Source organism: Chionomys nivalis, chromosome 1 (assembly GCF_950005125.1).
Source record: "Chionomys nivalis chromosome 1, mChiNiv1.1, whole genome shotgun sequence".
Lineage (NCBI taxonomy): Eukaryota > Metazoa > Chordata > Mammalia > Rodentia > Cricetidae > Chionomys > Chionomys nivalis.
Genome location: NC_080086.1, coordinates 130450077 through 130470312, shown reverse-complemented (window position 1 = coordinate 130470312; position 20236 = coordinate 130450077). Strand labels below are relative to the sequence as shown.

General features: G+C 37.7%; 1 pseudogene; it reads left to right on the top strand.

Moving 5' to 3' along the window:
- The first annotated feature begins 7699 nt into the window (after positions 1-7699).
- On the top strand, positions 7700-8678 carry LOC130878018 (ELAV-like protein 1; annotated as a pseudogene).
- The last annotated feature ends 11558 nt before the right edge of the window (positions 8679-20236 follow it).

The following is a 20236-nucleotide window of genomic DNA, read 5'->3' as shown; positions in this document are numbered from 1 at the left end:
AAGCAATACACATAAGTGGTCTTCAGTTAATTTGAATTTCAGATGGATAATAATGCTTTCTTTTATGTTGCAGATATTGATGGACATGACTTCTTATATTACGTAGAAGAGGCAGCTGACAATCTCTACCCCGAATAAAGTTAAAACATTTCATGGAACGCTAATAAATGTTGTTTATCTGAAATTCAAATTTAACTAGGCATTTTATATTTTATTTGTCAGCCTTAGAGCCAAAGGATGATGTTTTAATTCAAGGAGAAATTGTCACTTGTGGGAGCTGGCACATACTGGACAGCTGAGCAGAAGGGTCAGATGAATGTCATGGTCACAGTACTCAGAAATTAAGGGTCCACGGACCCTCAATGGTAACTACATAAAGCATGTGTATGAAGGGGGATGGCCTTCAGGTGGATGAAGGCACCAGAAAAAGGCATGGGCATGTGGAAACTCAGTCCACCATCAAGAAATCCCACTATTACTAAGAATCAAGGGAACATATTTCAAACTATCCCTTCCTTAACTCAGCCTTATAAATTAACCTTATGACAGGGAACAGGACCAGGAAGATAAAAATTAGAATACCAATGTATAATGTCAAATTTGGAAAGGCTTCTATAATCTCATGTAAATGATAATAGCTTCATAAATCTACAGAATAGAATACAATTTTTATTTCACAGTTTGACCAAAGCTTGTTTATTTTGTTGACCCATTATAAAAATGATTAAAGGTTTATTTTTGCTTTTGGAAGGGACTTTACCCAAATTAAAATACTCCTTTCTCTCACCACTATTGTGTTTCAAAAGAAAGAGACAATTCCTGGCCAGGAGTGACTTATTTTAACTTAGAAGGTAGGGCGTCTTATATGTTGACTTATTTATTTTTCCTTTGGTGCTGGGTTTTCCTCCATTCTTGGTAATTGCTTTTGGAAAGGACGCTTAGCAGAAAGGCAAACTGGTGCACCTGAAGATTGATTGTACCATTCTCTCTATTTCTCTGTCCTTATCAATTTTTTGTGACATTTGTGAAAGTCAATATATTGTTCATTTTTCATGACTACATGAAGAAAAAACTCAGCTGGGGAGAAACTTTCAAAACCAGGGACTCTCGTCTGCAGCCAAGACTGAACCCGTATTTATTAGAGATATTTTCTAATACATGTAGATATATTTAAAAGGTCTCTTTTATTTTACTTTGGGTTCTATATATATTATTTTTTTAAAATGTAGAAATTGGAAAAAATACAGGCTTGGGAAGAAAAAAACTATGTGAAATTCTGTCACTCACAGAGATCCATTAGTGTACCCTTGTAAACACTGGTGTATTATATGCATGTGTATTCATAGCATGTGTGTTCTCTGCTTTTGGCACATTGGCAGTGGAGCTGTACAATTTTACACTAATTTACTGGTATATGTTATCATCAGTCCGTATCCACGTGGTAGGGCTGTTTCACGGTTCTGAGTTCTTTAACACTGTGAACAAGCTGTTCTTCGATGCTATTTCTTTCAAATGTTTAATGCAAAATTTTTACCCATTGTACAAATTTCTCACAATTAAAAAAAATTAAGTATTTCTTTTTTAGGTTAGCATGCAAAATAGCTGGCTTTAGCATGGGAGCTTTATACACATGCATCATTACATTTTGGTTTTCATGTGTTTCCCTTTAGCACGATCCCTTTCTTCCCCCATTAGTCCCCAGTTCTGCTTTTTCCTCATGATGGCCTATTTATTTTCCACCACCAAGGAGACTTCCTCCCTTCTCATGGTTCCCCCCACTCTCTTTTCTCCTCTCTATCTCTTTCTCTCTCTCTCACACACACTCTCTCTCCCTCCCACCTCTTTCATACACACACTCTCTTCCTCTACCTCGCTCCTTCTCTGTCTTTCTCTCCGACCCACATTCTCTTGCTCTCCTTCCACACTTACTTTAAATCTTTCTTCATCTAGTTTTTCAAATGTTTTAAAACTAAAACTCCATTTTGAGCTTGTACCATTTTATTCAAATGTGAAGGTGTCTAGGAGGCACAGTACAAGTCTAGAGGCAGGAAGCAGAGGAAATCCATCTAAGGTTTGAAGGGTACCCCAAAGAACTCCCCAAAGAGAATACAGCCATCTGCATCTAAAGACAGGTCCTATGTTCTTACATATTCCACCAAACACTCCAGACTATCATTCTGAAGGGTGATGCTTATTCCTCATCCAGTCTAACCAGTCTGTGTATTACCATTGGGAAAATGTGTGTATCTTCTGCTCTGCTTGAACATGGTCTTGATTTCCTTTCTCTGTGCTCTGTATACCATTCAACCTTAGGGGGTTTAAATGGGTCAGATAGAAATGCTCTGTTTAATCTAATTGTGCAAGTTTTTTTTTCTAATATATTATTGAAAATAGATTCCTCTCTCATATACTACATCCCAACCACAGTTTACCTTCCACTCCTCATAGTCCACCATCCCCTCTCTCACCCAGATCCACCCACCTTTCCTGTTTCCTCTTCAGAAAAGAGCAGGTCTCCAAGGGACAAAATGAAATACAAAAAGACAAGGCAAAATCCACCTATGGAGGCTGGACAGGGCAACCCAATAGGAGGGAAAGGGACCCAAGAGCAGGCAAAAGAGAGACACACCCACTCCCACTGTTAGGAGCTTCACAAAAGCACCAAGCTAACAGCCAAAGCGTGGTACAGACCCTTTCAGGCCCCAAGCTTGTCACTTTAGTCTCTATGAACTCATGAGAGTCCTGTTTAGTTGATTAGGTGTCTCCTGGTGTCTGAATCCTACAGTATTTCCTCTCTGCTCTTCTGGGGGATTCCCTGATCTCTGAAGGGTTGGATCTGATGGAGATGTCCAATTTAGACTCTCTCTTTCTGCATGATCTGCTTGTGTATCCTTGATCCCATATGCTGCTGGAGTAGGCCTCTCTGACGACTGAACCTGGACAAGGCACCATTCTATGAGTATAGCAGAATACCATTAGGAATCCTTTCACTTTTTAAAGACTGCCTGTGTTTGGTCCTATCCTAGCCTCTTGACTATCCAGTCTCCCGGTTCCGGCCATCCGAACAGTGTTGGGCATGGGCTCCCTCTTGTGGAGTGGTCCTCTACAGGGCTTTTTCTTTTTTCTTTTCTTTTTTTTTTTTGTTTTTTTTTTTTGTTTTAAATTGGTTTTTCAAGACAGGGTTTCTCTGTGTAGCATGTAGCCTTGACTGTCCTGGATCTCACTTTGTAGACCAGGCTGGCCTCTAACTCAGAGATCTCTCTGTCTCTGACTCCTGAGTACTGGGATTAAAGGTGTGCACTATCACCACCAGGCTAGCAACATATTTTTTCAAATATCCATTTTATTATGGATATTTTCAATGTTAGCTGTGTTCCTACAAATAATAAAATGGTATTTTGAAGCTTTTATGTCTTAGATTTATTAGTATCATTTGTGTGTATGCTGTATTTCAATAGAAATGCATATTCTCTATATAATTCCATGTAAAAAATCTTCCATTTCTTTTTATATTAAATTTTAACTTTGCTTTGATTAAATTTGATTTAAACAATTGCGTTGTTTAAAATGTGTGTGTGTTTTTTTCTGGGATGGCTATCCATTATAGAATCCATCTGCTTCTTGTTTGGGTTATTTATCACATATCGGGCTTCTGTACTTATTTACACAATATCTAGGGCATCTGTGTTGTCACACTTCATCTATACATGTGCCAATGAATTGCTGGTTTAATGACTGTGACTTTAATACATGTTTTATCACTCAGAGGACCGATGTCCCTCTTTATTTTCCCCTTCTAAAATTATCTTATTTTAAAAAAATGGTACTGGGTATTGAATTTAAGACAAACTGTCTACCCCTCAGGTCTATTCCTATGCTCGATTTTACCTTTTATTTTGAGGGACTCACTATGCAGGCTAATATATATATATATATATATATATATATATATATATACATATATATATTTATACACACACACACAATATATATATTGCTCAGGCTAGCTTTTAACTTACAATTATCCTGCCTCAGCTTTCTGAGTAAGTAGTATTATGGGGCTGAATACCTAGTCCTAGCCTCTCAAAAAATCATTAATATTTTATGTATTTTTTGCTCTTCCTTGTATAATTTGTCTATTTTATACTTTTGGATTCCAGGCTGCTATACCTTGTTCCCCTCTCTCCCTGGTCCCTTCCCTATTCCTCTCTCCACATGGTCCAGCTCAGTGTCATGTCCACTATGGACTCTCTGGATGTCTCTACCTCGGCCTATTCTCTTCCACTTATCTATAATAAACTGTCTCCTCCACCACATCTAGGAAAAGCCATTTCCTTTTTCTTTTCATTAATTTATATCATGATATGTATTTAGCTTTTGTTAGGGATATATTGCTGAAATTTATCATTTGATAGTAAGTTCATTGTTTATCGACAATCATTATAACTAGTCATGTTCATTTTATTTCTTCAGGAAAGAATCCAAACTGTAAAATCATTGGGTAGAAGTGAATGAACTCCATCAATGGCTCTTGATGTGCATAGTCACATGACTTTCCAGAATCTAGAGGAATTTGAAAATACATAATAGCTGCCCATATCTGTGTAAGAAATTTCCACAAGTTTCATAGCCTTAAAGCATAAACGCCAGGTGTGTTGGTGCATGCTTTTAATCCCAGCACCAGCACTTAGGAGGTAGAGGTAGATGGATCTCTGTGAGTTTAAGGCCAGGCTGGCCTACAGAACAAGTTCCAGGACAACCAGGGTTGCTAGAATAGGGAAACCCTGTTTCAAACTACCCTTACCCCCCAAAAAGAATAGATATTGATCACCTTTCAGCTTCTGTGTGTCAGCTCTTTGGATGTAGCTCATTTGACATGGCAGCACCACAATGTTCGCCAAGGAGGATTTGCTTCCATTACCACTCAGATCAGTACTGGCACACCTCAGGTCCTTCTTGCCCTATTGGTCTCTCGTGACATGGGTGTGTACAACAAGGCTGCTTCTTCCTCTCAGAGAGAGGAGGGGAGACCGAGAGGGTAGGCAATGCTAAGTCACATTTCTTTCATAAATAATTTGGTGGAGGGTATTTCACACCTTTACCCTACCATGCTTGTCAATAGTGATTGCTGAGTCTATCCCATATTGGAGGGAGGGCAAACAATTAGACAGAGCACCAATTCAGTAAGAGAGTAATCACTAGGGACCACCTGAGATACTGCTTACCAAAAAGCTTGAGTTTCTCTTACCATTTCTAGAACTAAACAGTTTTAAAATATATAAATGATAATTATTATTACAATTATTGCAGATTTTTCTGTTATTATTAAAAAGGAATATTCATATTGATAATTAATTTTCTTTAAAAGAAAATGTAATTTTCTTTTTTATATTGATACAACTTTCTCTCTTATTCTTTGCCTTTAGGGATCTTAGTCCCTAAAATCTTTATGCACAGGGTTGTAATGTTGGTTTAATCTGAAATTGTGACCCATTCATGGAGGGAAGAGTGCCCTGACATCTTCAAGGAGTTGAAAGAAATTTGTATCTCATTTTGTTGTGTGTTTCAGACCTGTTTGAGTTGGTGACTGTGGTCACCATTGGTGATACCCGTTGAGATCCTCAAAACAATGAGAAACCTGATATTTGTTCCCCAACTGTGATTGCATTTGCAATAACATATTGACACACAATTCTTTAGCACCATATATATATGGCTTAGCAATTTGAAAATTAGTCATTAGCATCTGACTTTTTTGATGCCAAATTGGTTAAAACGAAATGAAGTGTTATGTCTAAGAAGTTTCAGGATTACAAAGTACTCATCTATTAAAAGCTCCTAAGCAGGCAAATCTCCAGACATGAAAATAAGTTTTGCTTAGAAGATCAAGGATGAAATTACTATAAGTAGGATTACCAGCAATTGCAGGGAACTTATTTCCCAAGACCAAAAACAATGTTCTATGAAAAATGGGGTATCAGACTGACAACCGCCAGTTTGACCTTGGGCAAATCACTTAAGCCAATTTCATCATTTTTGAAAGAGAAACTTACATCTTTGTTATACATTTCAAAATGTCATGAACATTAATGAAGTAATATCTATAAGACATAAAATTTATGGTGATTTTTTATGACTTTTTCTAAGTTCTGTGCTTTTGAATTCAGCCCATTGCTGGACAGCTTTCATTATAGGACAATTCTTTTCCTAAGCCAAAAATCTTTCCTCTGTTACTTCTTTGTCTAGTTTTGACTGACCTTTAGGTACTTGAAATAATCTGTTTTATTCCTCTCTCAGAATTTATTTTTAATCTATGTTAAGCAGCATTTGGTTTAGAAATTGTTTCTAATTGCAGGAAATACTAATAACCTCACAAAGTTGTATTTTTTGACAATTCATAATCACTAGAAAGACTCAGTAAAGCATCAGCGATATGCAGTGTTGCAGTGTTTTTTTTTTTTTTGCTTTTGTCAAAATGGCACATGCAGATAGATACTGGTCACTATTCTCTGGTTGTATATAATTCAGAGGATGACAATAGTGGAATCAATAGAAATAAAATGTTTTCTGAGAGCTGAGCATTGGTGCTTTGAAGGTGAGCTAGCTCACAGAGAAGTACATTTTCTGGAAGACGATTGTGTGGTGTAGAGGCAATGGGATTTGGAGGCTTGTCTGTTTCATATTGGGGTTGGATGAAGACGTAGATAGTGAGCTGGGCATATAGCTCATTGGGAGAGTATTTTCCTAGGATGCAAATATTTCTGAATTAGTTTCTCAGTCTCACATAAGTGAGACGTGGTGGTGAATGCCTGTGATTCTAGAACCTTCAAGTTTAAGGTTTCCCTTGATCATGTAGTGAGTTCCAGATTTGCCTGGGACACTCAACATCCCCCAGCACAAGAGAGAGTGGGGGCAAGATGGAGATGTGTGGGGTAGGGAAGAAAATACCAGGATGTGTTTTTTTTTTGACTGCTATGTTCATAATAAAATATTCAGGATGTTTATTTCGTCTTTATGGACGATGGATGCCTTTGTCTTAGTCTTTTCAATTTTATAAAGGGCAGGAGCGGAATTTAGTTTATAGTTTTGGTCATCTTCTTTAACTTTTGATAAACTTACTTTAGCCATTTATACTTTTGATTATGTATTGGGATTATAAGCTGTGGTAGGCACTGTGTATTTCAATGTGCATTAGACAAGATCTCTTTGGAAGTGAAAAACATGAGTCAATGCTCACATATTCATATGGAGGTAGATTTAGTATACAAAATGAAGTTGAAGCTTGTCTTGAAGCCTGAATAGAAGCAAGAAGAGATTACTGGTGCAGGGACGAGCATCCACCAAGAAGAGAACCCATATATCTACCGGGGCAATCCCTAGTGAAAGAGGTTTGATTTAGGAGCTCAAGAGCAGCAGTAGGGAGAAGTGCCTGTGGAGAAGGGGCTGAAAAAGACTGTATTCTATCAACCACATCTAAATCCTCCTTTAAATGGAATCAACCATACACCAAGCCTTCCTTTAAATGGCATCTGACGTCCTCCTCTTCTCTCATAAGATTTGTTCCAGGGAGCCGCTGCCGTCGCCGTAGCCGCATTGTTGCCACCACCACCGCTACCGAGGCTGTGCGGAGCCGTTATCGCCGCGCCCCGTAACAGAGCCCCGGGCCTTCCTGCCCTTGTTCAGATTTTTAAATAACACAATGTCTAATGGTTATGAAGACCACATGGCCGAAGACTGCAGGGATGATATTGGGAGAACGAATTTAATTGTCAACTACCTCCCTCAGAACATGACCCAGGAGGAATTACGGAGTCTATTCAGCAGCATTGGCGAAGTTGAATCTGCAAAACTTATTCGGGATAAAGTAGCAGGACACAGCTTGGGTTACAGCATTGTGAACTGTGACTGCAAAGGATGCAGAGAGAGCAATCAGCACGCTGAATGGCTTGAGACTGCAGTCCAAAACTATTCAGGTGTCCTATGCCCGCCCAGGCTCAGAAGTCATCAAAGATGCCAACTTGTACATCAACGGGCTCCCGAGGACCATGACTCAGAAGGATGTGGAGAACATGTTCTCTCGGTTTGGGCGAATCATCAACTCCAGGGTCCTTGAGGATCAGACCACAGGTTTATCCAGAGGGATTGCGTTTATCCGGTTTGACAAACGGTCGGAAGCAGAAGAGGCAATTACCAGTTTCAATGGTCTTAAACCCCTAGGTTCCTCCGAGCCCATCACAGTGAAGTTTGCAGTCAATCCCAACCAGAACAAAAACATGGCTCTCCTCTCGCAGCTGTATCACTCGCCTGCTAGGCGGTTTGGAGGCCCTGTGCACCACCAGGAGCAAAGATTCAGGTTCTCCCCTATGGGTGTAGATCACATGAGTGGGATTTTTGGTGTCAATGTCCCCGGCAATACTTCCTCGGGCTGGTGCATCTTCATCTACAACCTTGGGCAAGACGCTGATGAGGGGACCCTCTGGCAGATGTTTGGACCCTTTGGTACAGTCACCAATGTGAAAGTGATTCGTGATTTCAACACCAACAAGTGCAAAGGGTTTGGTTTTGTGACCATGACAAACTATGAAGAAGCTGCAGTGGCCATAGCAAGTCTGAACGGCTACCGCCTGGGGGACAAAATTTTACAGGTTTCCTTCAAAACCAACAAGTCCCACAAATAACTCGCTCATGCTTTTCTTTTTTTCTTTTTTTGTACGGAATATATAATTAAGAGTGAAGAAGTTGAAAAAAAAAAAAGATTTGTTCCATGGTCACCTCACCATAGTTTTTCTTTCTTCCATGCACCATTTCCCCAATTCCAGATACTTCTCTTAACATAAAAATCTCCTTGTTCTCAGGCCCAAACACATGCCTCTCATTTTCTTTGCTTGGACCACTGTTGAGAGAATTGAGTCCTGCCTATGCCAGCATATTGCCACTTGTCCATGAGATTTTAGAGTCTTTGCTCAGGGGCTTGTGAAAAAAAAATCAATGTAATTTAACTTGCAAAGACCTTTAATGATGTTTTTATTTCTTAGAAATGAAATCACTGGTGAACAGATTGAAAAGTCCCAATTGTCAGGTTTTCATCTCAAGGGTCAAAGCCACAATTTAAACAATCTCTCCGAAAGAAGATATTGCTCTCTAGATCACCAATGTTTAATGCTAAACCTGGGACACAGCAAGTGGCATAACATGGCATTGGCCATGACTTCCTCTTTCCACCTTGACATTTCTTCATCACATATTGTCTGTATAGCTCCAGGCAGATGGTATCTATAGAAACAGGATTTGTAGGTAAAGAGGACTTCTAATATTGTCTTTAGTTCCAGGCAGACGGTGTGCATAGACACAGAATTCACAGTATAGAGGATTTCCTCCTAGCAGTTCCGCTGGAGTTCGAGTCACACTGGCCTGGGTTGGGTCATATTTATTTTAAAATGAGTTAAAATGGTCAGATGACTGAAACAGCAAACTCTGCTAAGGGAGTTCATTCTTCCCCACAGAGAAATTTTCAGCACTCAGATATAAAAAGAAAAATATCTCCTTACTTAGCTCACAGCTCTATTTTCCAGCTATAGCTTAAAGAGACCTAGCCCCTTCAGAAATATTTCATGGCTTATATAGCAATAGACATTGTCATAATTCTGTCTATGTGACCATTGTATGGCAATGTTTTCAGTCCCACCCCCCAAAGAGACTTTTCTCAGAGCTAAACAAGTTTTATAGCAACTGAGATTTGTAGGTATTTTACTTAAGACAGTTTTAGCTTTAGCAAGCATAACTTGCTATTGGCCTCTTTTCCACAAAAAAAAGGAAGGAGTATGCAGGTTTACAAAGGCAGAGATCAGTAATGAGATGAGAAACCGAGTTCCATATTCTGTTTGCTTAGTCCTACATAACCTAGTATTTCCCAAGTAAGCTTGCTAGTTATTTAACTAATGTTAAAGCCCGCTATTTTCGTTTGCATCAGAGGCTAATTTCTGTGTCTTACAATGGCCTAGATAGTCACTTTAAGATCACTCAAGTGGAAAACTATCTGCATGGTTTGGAAATGATGGTTTCCCAAGAATGTAGACTATTACCCAAAGAAGAAGTGAAAGCTTGGCATTAAAAGCCTAAGGAATCTAGCAAAGATTCTGTAGTCAGTCATCCAACCATTCTTTCATTCTGTGAAATTTATCCAATTCTTGGAATTTCTAACTATGATCAATAAATATAGTTGTTTTTTACCTTCAAGATGGCCCTAGTCATCAAGTAGAAAATGAAGGGGTGAGTTCTCATGTTGGGTAAAAGTCAGCAATGATATTTGAATTTATTTTGCTAAGTTTTGGTTTTAATGTTATATAGAGAGACATTCAAGGCATTGACCAAGTCATTATGTACTGCAGATAGCATTTCAGAGCTGGCATGGAAATATACATTAAAGCATTTTTAATGAATTAAAATATTCATAATAATTTATAAAATGAAAATCTATATATTCAAATAAAGTGTTTGACTATTGTGCCAGGAATCTGTGAGTGAACTATACTACTGTGACATATTCATTAGAAGAGAGTCAGATAGGTGAGGTCATTGAGGTGGGGACCTCTGAAGATTTTAAAATGATAAAGAAGAAATAAAAAACTGGCTCTGTGGTACAGATATTGTCCATAGAAAGGATGGTTGAGGGTGACTGCATCTTTAGGATAGAGTGTCCTTTAGGAGCAATGCCACTCATAACACAGAAGGTAGGGAGAACATGAAAGAGCACCTTCAAAGTCTGCATCAGTTGCAATTCTCTTTGAAATAACAAGACCCTCACATGAAAAACACTATTCATTTAAAGATGTAATGCATACCTTTCTAACTAGCAATCACAAACAATCCATTTAAGTTGTAAGCATTTACTCATCCCCATTCATCTCTAGATGAATGCCAGATCTAAGTGGCTGTCTCAAGTAATGCATTTTGCTTTCTCATTCCCATTACTGCTCAAATAGAACACTAACCTTGTTTAAAAGCATATTTGCTACAGTTTGCATGTAAACTTCTTAGGAAGATTAGTGCGGTTGTGCTTTGGGCATCTGCTAGGGAGGGTTGAGAAGAAAACCCCACACATATATCATACTAGATAGCATGGATACCTGGTCAATAATCCAGGATAGGAAATGTACCTTACTTTCTCTGACTTGAACTGCTCATTAAAAACATAATTCCTTCCTGACTTCACAACTTGCCTCTGTGTCTAGAAATGTTTTTTTTCTAATGTATGATTAGCATAACAAAAGCAGCAAAATTGTGTACCTGCCACAAGTTTCAGTTTTGACATATTGAAAGCAATAGCTGTGAAGACTCTTTGCTTTTATTCTGTAATTTTATATATTTCTCTTCTTTTTTGTACACAAAAAAGTATTGTCTTTTTACATTTTTTGAAATTTACACGAGAGGAACAGAATAAAGCTCTTGCTTTTCTTCTCTGTAATACTATTTTTTCTTAACAATGTACTCTTGACATTTAAGCCCGTTATTACATTTGACTCTAGTTTGATAACTTTTACTTGTATTATATTTCAGCCTACAAATATATTACAATACTTTGATCCATCATACTATGGATGGGCACTGTCATTCTAGTTAGGAGAATGGATTTTCTTGACCACATTACTATCATTATTACTATTAAATGAATTGTAAAGCTAAAGCTACGGCAGTCAATGGAAGAATGCTAAACTCTTTTTCTAGAGTGGTTTTTAGCAATAATGTCAGAGTACGGGAGTCCCAGTGGACTATTTATTCAATCTTTCATATACTGATGTAAGTTTTGTTTTTGTTTCTGTCAACTTTAGCATATTAAGTGCTTGTGTTTTTTAATATTCTTTGATCATTTATCAAGTTGAGTATGTTTTTACTTGTCAGTCCTTCATGTCTCATCTTTAAAGATTATTTGTTCTAGTTTTGTATTTTGTATTGGAGTTTTATGTTTCTTCCCTGTGCTTTCAGTAGTTTTTTACTTTACTGAGTAATATTTATTTTTTCAGGACTTGCTTCCTTCTGTATGATTACCTGACTGGAAGTTCATAATTATGATGTTTTTAAACTTGTCCATCCTTTCCTTTGTAATTTGAATTTCTTGCCTGTGTTGTAGGCCCTTCCCTGCTCTAGTAATCATATGGGCACTCTTCTAATCTTTGGGTAAAGGTTTTTATAAGTTTGTATTGCTTCACATTGCCATGTTAGTCCCTCTGGAATGAAGTTTTTATGTTGTTGAGAGTCCAGTTCCCTCTTTCCCATATGGGTACCAGTTATTGCAAAACCATTAAAAAAAAATCTTGGTACACATCATATTTATAGGTTACATATATGTGAGGCCCTTTTTAGGGATTCTTTATTTGCTATGATTTATATATTTTTCTCTTGTACCAGTAGCACATTTATATACTTTTCTTTTGTACCAGTATTATTGCTAAAATTTCAAATTCTTTTGTTATGTGTTACAACATTCCTTATTTTATTTTCTTCTTTATCCTATCTATTCTATTCTGAGCCATGCAAATGTAAGTTGTGGATATTATGACATTTTACCCTAAGATACTTTGAAATATACAGTTATCATAGTTATGGCGTTTTAGGTGGTATAATTATTATTTAATATAGATACTCAGCATTCAAACTCAATGATTATCCTCATAATATCTAGCAATATTCTTTTTGTTTCTACAGTTTCCAACTAGATCCACACACTGCATTTAATAGTCATGTCTGGAATACTTCCTTAGCTTAACTGCTCACAGTAAAGACTTAGTGATGGGCACTGAGAATGTGTTCTCATAATGTGGTTCCAATTGCATTTTTTATACGAATGATATAGAATTAATATTGCTTTCCTCTTGGTGTTTGGCACCAAAATGTCAGTTTCTCTTATTACTGAGTTTTCCAGTTTTGATGACCTAATTAAAAGAGTATCAACTGTTGGCAATTTAGGTGGTATAATTTCTACTTCAGAGTTTTCATATTTTATCTTTATAACTAATAAGTAGTCACAGGAGAGAAACATTTAGGTTATGTAAATGTTTTAGGTTTTGTCAATTTTTTGTTCAGTAGTCTATGAATTCATTGATTCTTACCAGTCTTAATTTAGTGTGTTTATTGACTATATTTCAATATTATGCAATTGATACTATAATTTTAAATTGGTAGCTTTTTATTCATTATTTTATAAGAAGTTCACCCCTTTCTGTAACAGTGGGGTTGCCTGTTTTATGTAATAGGGTGTTCTATAGCTTTTACTACCCTGGAAGATCCCTACCCTTGTGTCCTGTAACTAACCCGTAAGGAGGACATGAATTATGAAGTCCAAGTTCCTGCTTTTGATGTGTCTTTGGGCTTAGTCCAGTTTCAGTGAGCTGCTACTTTTGTTGAAATTTTTGTGTGCACTTCATTTTTGGCTTCCAAATGTTTATCATTTTAGTTATTCATTTAATATATCTTAACAGAAACTGTAATAATTTATTTAATACCTTAGCTCTTTTGGAAGCAGAGTCTTTTGGGTTTTTAACCATTGTGTTTGTGAAAGTGGAGTCTTCCTTGGTCTCTTTAATTTCATATTGTAATCCACAAACCATTTGGCCCTTTAGAAATACACACAAGATTGAACATAGCCACATTCACATATACCAGTGGGATGGTTTTCAAGATGTTAGTCTATTCTTCTAAACCATAAAACCCTTTTAATACTTAATGAGGTTATTTCATGTAACTAGCCAAAACCACTTAAGTGGTTTATTGGAGCATATGATTTTTACAAATTTTTGGCTGAGCTGATGAAACAGTAAATAAAGTTTATTTTTTGGCAGGGAATTACGTTTTATGCTCCAAAAATTTTAAAGGATTGTTTTACTATTTCTTTTAAACATTTTTTGAGATGTCTATCATTATAAGCAATTTCCATAATGACATCCACATGGAGTGACTTACTAAAAGCGATATTCATAAATCAACCTATAAACAGATACCTTTCCATTCACCCCTTCCCTCAATTAGCACATGGGAAGTAGGTGGCCACTACACTTTATTTATAGCTGAAATGAAGAAATGGATATTTAGCAGCCCAGATGTTTTTTCACAAATAATTATTGAGTGGATAAGTAATGAAGGAATAAAGAGAGAAGTGAGTATTCTTCGGTAGTTCGATCCCAGTTAAGTTAGTGCATGCAGTAGCTTTCTGTTGGTCATCAGGGAATGAATCCAGTTTCCTCATCCATCTTTTGTTATTTCCACAAGCAGAACAAGAGAGGATTTTCAGGGAAGTATTGTAAACATGTGCTTTCCTCCGGCTCCTGAATTGAATTTTCAGCACCAATCCAACCATAAACTTCCATAGTAAAGCACTGTTTGGCGGGGTACAATTGATGTGTGTATAAGGACTGATGTTTCTCAAGCCCCACTGTTCCTATTCACCAAGAGTTAAACAGCTTTCAGCATTTGTTGCCATCAAATGAATTGAGTTTTCAAAATTGCTTCCTAAAGCCTAATTTTCTTACTTGGAAAACCGAAACTAGCTCATGTTAGTCTGAGAAGGGCTGGGCATCTAGGTAAAGTATGAACCAGAACTGTAAGGCGCTCATAGATCTCAGAGTGAGGAAATATCAACTTTCCCTGGATAGTAGGCTCTATCTAGCAAGGCAGAGTTTGTTAGACCTTTGGGCAGGCTGGAATGATCAGCGAAGAGTCACCCCAAGAATTTGACATCAGGTGAGTACCAATCATAGATACAAAGGAGGACTAGATTCTTAGCACACAGAGAAGCTTAAGCATGGTTGGAGGTAACCTTTGAACATGAATGGAGAAAATCATGAAATGGAAACTAAAAAAGCATCTTGAGATTAGGGTGATCTAAACCACTTCCCCAAGGGGTTATTTATTCTAAATTCTACTCCCCAGTAGAAAGGACCACCTAGGTTTTTGTTATTATTATTATTGATTTGTGTGTGTGTGTGTGTGTGTGTGATGCCTTCCCCTGGAGCCATTGTGAACATCAGAGGGGAAACGTGGAGTCAGATTGTATCTTTCCACCTTCACATAAATTCTGGGCAAACACATTGGGCCCCCGGTCTGCACAGCAAGCACAGCTATCCCCTGAGTCATCTGGCCAGCCTTGTTTTTATTTATTGTGTTTTATAGGTTTATACATGGTTAATTATGGTGAAAATCTCATTAATGAACCCATTCAACTATGATTGCATGATGGACAGTTTCTTCAGAATTTCTTCCATGTACCATGCTGCTGTTTCACATTTCAAAAAACAGGTTTTGAAGATTACTGAATCTTGACTACTAAGTATTTACTTCTTCACTTTAGTTGTGAGTAGAAACATGACAACTACCTTCTTCCTACTGAAGTGAGAGGTAGAAAGGCATCTCTTTTAAGGTTGTTTAATTTTTATCTTGACTATTACTATGAAAGTACATAGTTGAGTTGGATCCAATAACAGATGAACACTAACTATATTCTTCCAAAGTCATTCACCTTTTTTTTTCTAATCTGTGCCAATAGCTGAGCATTGAGAGAATAATCACATAAGTTTAAAGTACCTATCTATAGGGAGATAGTTTTTGTTCAGTAACTAGTTTGTAATCTGTTTGGTCTAAGAAAGCCTACCAGATGTTCCCTGTAGTCATCTAGCTGGCAAGCATGCTGACAGTAACATTCTGTTAACTGCTGCAGACACGGAGGTGCTGAGCTCTTCACTTCTGCAATGATCTGGGTTTCTACCACCTCCCACTGATCTGGGAAATAAGCAATTTTGGGAGACTTAATCAAATTTAGAGAAGGGCTTTGTGCAGGAGAACGTCTAAATTGCCTGAAAATGTTACCCCTACAGATAAAATCCTGACACGATTTAAATTTAAGTGACAATTTAACAGGGTTTTCAGTTTCTCAAGAGGTTGTTGAACTGTCCGCGTAGACTGACGAATGGTGGTAATAAGTGTCCAGAGCAGATCTATTCCACTGACCTTATTTGCTTCCTGTGGTATAAACAGGTATTTGATATAATGGAAAGCCATCTTAACCATTTGTGGTGTCTGGTATAGTTTGGCTGGGGTTTTTATTACAGTGAGCATGGCCTCAGATTTCCTGTATTTTCTGAGAGCATGTAGATACAAGCCCCAAAATGGGACTGAATGAATGAATGCAGCAATTGACAGTTGCAGGGGGTCAAAAAGGCATAGTGAGGTGTAGAAGGAGCTGCAGGCTGCGTTCTTGTCACCCAGCTCCCGGCCGCCTGGCTAGCTTACGCTCCGAAATAACAACACACAAACTGTATTCTTTTAAACACTGCTTGGTCCATTAGCTCTAGCCCTTATTGGCTAATTCTCATATCCTGATCAACCCATCTCTAATAATCTGTGTAGCACCAGTCTTACTGGGAAAGATTCAGCATGTCTGACCTGGCGGCTTGCTTCATTGTGTCTGTCCCAGAGAAGAGCAGCATCGCGTCTGTCTGAGGCGTCTTACCTCACTTCCTCTTCCTCCCAGCATTCTGTTCTGTTTACTCCACCCACCTATGTTCTAACCTACCAGGGCCAAGCAGTTTCTTTATTAATTAACCAATGACCTTCCTCCATCAGTGAGGTCATCAGTATGGAAAGTGTTCAGATGAGTACGCAAACACTTCAAAGTAGATCTTGCTAGGGAGACATTGGCAAGAAGGACAGGTGGGGGAGCAGTAGAGGGTCTTGTGGGAATTTTTGATAGAATGTGCAGCCAGGCACTGCTCAGATTACAAAACAGGAAAAGAGCAGACTGTACCAGTAATATCACAATTCAGCCCTCATGGCTAGCTTCTCAGAATTTTATTGTCTTAAAAGCAGAGCATCTGATTAATATTTTACAGTTTCAGCTCTCATAGGGCAGAGGGCCCAACTTGGGAAGGCTAACCAGGGTCTGGAAGTGCAGCATCAACAGGCATGTGTGGAAGAGATAGAAACTCTGGGAAGAGGGTATTTACCTGCCTTTGCAATGAATTATGACCATTGCATTATCTATGCATTTATTAAAAAGTATAGTGTAAATAACTTGAAAAAATAAAGGAAACTACTCTCCAAATAGACTTGGACTTAAATTACTTCTAATATCTGTGGAATTTCTTAAGGTCTTTAAACAAATGAATATGCAAATAGTAAAAGCAATTTTCACACATTTGGGAAATATGATTTGGAAACTTATTTTAAAAATTAATGAATGAATGTTATTGTAGAGCTTTCTTCCCTGGAATTACCTTGGTTGTTCTTTCAGGAAGAGATACACATATCAGAAGAACTTAATTTCTTATTGTTGAAAGCATAATTTCTTTACAGTGTTTTGGCTATAATGAGTCAGGATACAAGCTGTAACTGTTACCAAGGATTTAGTTCACATTCGTGTGCACATTTTCTGGATGGATTTCTAGATGTAAGCTGCAGGAAGAACATGAAGGTGAAGGGTTGTAGTCATCCCGATTCCTTTTCAACTTTACACTTTTGCTATCACACCGAGGCATGCGTGGATCCATAAACAAATACACAACATGAAAAACAGATACCTCTGGTGTGTTTTGATTTGTATTTTCTTGAATACTAAAGAATTTACCTTGATCATTAAAGAGCTAAAGATTATTAAAATTTTAGAATACTTAGCTGTAAGTGAATTGCTTCTTTAAAAATTTTGTCCACAATTTCGTATTTGGTTTTTATCTTTTCTTTTCGATGATAAGCACCAGTGTAGTGAGAGAGCCAGCAAGAGTTATACTCGCCTTGAAGTGTGCCTCTCATTTTAGTATTTAGAAAGTCATTAAAATGGCTTCTGAAGAGAATCCAAAATTATCTCACTCAAATTTACAAAACCTGGAAACAACCTAAATGCCCTTCGACTGAAGAATGGATAAAGAAAATGTGGTACATTTCCACAATGCAGAAAAAATAATTACATCTTGAATTTTGCAGGCAAATGAATGGAGCTAGAAAACATCATTTTGAGTGAGGCAACCCAGACCCAGAAAGACAATTATCACATGTACTCACCCATAAGTGTTTTTAAACATACAGCAAAGAAAACCAGCCTACAAATCACCATCCCAGAGAAAATAGACAACAATGAGGACCCTAAGAGAGACATACATAATCTAATCTACATAGACAGTGGAAAAGAACAAGATCTCCTGAGCAAATTGGGAACATGGGGACCTTGGGAGAGGGTTGAAGGGGAAGAGAGAGGCAGGGAGGGGAGCAGAGAAAAATGTAGAGCTAAAAAAAAATCAATCAATTAAAAAAAACTTTACAGGGAAACTTTTTGTTTGTGTGTTTTGTTTATTTGAGATCTGGTCTCACTGTGTAGCCTGGAGCTCACAGAAATCCTCCTGTTTATCCCTCATGAGTGCTGGAATTAAAGGCATGTACCACCTACCATTCCTGGCCCAGGGCAACACTTCTTTTTTTTTTTAATTTATTAATTTTTATTTATTTATTTTACATACCAGCAACAGTTTCCCCTCCCACCTCTCCTTCTGTTCCCTACCCCCAGCTTCTATCTGCTCTCCCACATTTATTCTTCCTTTGTCTCTGTTCAGAAAGGAGCAGGCCTCCAATATGAGTCTTCAAAGCATGTTGAGGCAGGACCAAGCTCTTCTCCTTGCATAGAAGCTGGCCAAAGCAACCCAGCATGGGGAATAGGTTCCAAAAGCCAGCTTAAGCACTAGGGACAGGTCCTGATCCCACTGTTAGGAGCCCCACAGACAGACCAAGATACACAACTGTCACACACATAGAAGGCTTAGGTAAGTTCCATACAAGCTGTCAGTCCAGAGTCGGTGAGCTCCCATGAGCTCAGGTAGACTGTGTTTGTGTGTTCTCCTGTCATGACCTCCACCCCATGGCTTGTACAATCCCTAATCCCTCTCTTTAACAGGACACCCAGAGCTTAGTCAAATGCTTGACTGTGGATCTCAGTATTAGTTTCCACCAGTTGCTGAATGAAGGCCATTAATGTAGCTCACAGGGTTTCTAGCTAGATGAGATTGATGATTGCTTTTCTCTTATAGTGTATAAACACCTTCCAGCACAGCACCATGAATTCTTGCTAGTAGGGACTTTGCATATGCAGCATCTTTTGCAGTAGGGATCTGCCACCAAATTGTGGAGGGAAACCAACAGTATTGAGAATAGTATCAACAACGTAATGTTTGAGGGGTATTCTATGGGACCCCAAGGGCCAATGACTAAAAAAAGATGTAATCTATTACTGATACTGGAGGATTTATTTCATGGTATGTGATATTTAGTTGGGTTTTTGCCCCATTATATGGTAATGACATTCAAATTTCTTTCTGTAAAATATGTGTACATAATTTAGTCAGCTTCTATAGTAGTAGGCTTCATTTTTCTTTGTTGCTTATTTTAATTTTCATTTAATTATTTAATGTGCTAGCACTGACCCTGAAACTATAAAACTCTGAATGGGGGAAACAGTCCATCCTTACATTTAGGGATGTGTGTAGCAGATTAAACTCTATTTGATGACTTTGCAGCGGAACAAGTGTTTCAGTTAGCTTTGTATATATAGCCCTGTCTATAACCTCAATAATTTGCAAAATGGTGAGTCACACACCAATTTTTGTGAATTCAGAGACCTTTGCTTTCCAGTAAGTGGCAATTACATTTTCTTAATCAATTTGAAGCACATTCTGAGTTCACTGCGACAGCTACTGGCTGTGGACTATCACAGCTCAGATGTAAAAGGCGTAATTGTGGGACCATTCAACCAATAAACTCAAGCAGATAACTCATTTCCATTTGTAAGTCCAAATGGTGCTATTTAGATGGACTTTCAAATACATCCAAAAGCTGTACATTAAAGAATAATAGTTGCATATTATGTATAGACTGTACTAAAGGGCAAGGACAGTACAGCATGCATCTCTGTACCTTGAGGCATCTCTCACAAATCAGGGCACAACATCAGTGCTCAATAGCATCCTAGATGAGCACACACAGCAGTGGTTTAGAATAATAACTGATTTTACCCTGTGACTATCAATAATGGCATATTTTGATTTATCATGTAGAACAAACTTACTTTTCTACTGAATTGAATTCAGTCATGCATTTAAGTGGCCGCTTCTGGAAATATGGTTGGAATATGAATGTTATTTTAGAGTTGATATTAACTTTAATTTTTGGTTATACTATCAAATTATAATGTAAAACTACTCTAAGAAAC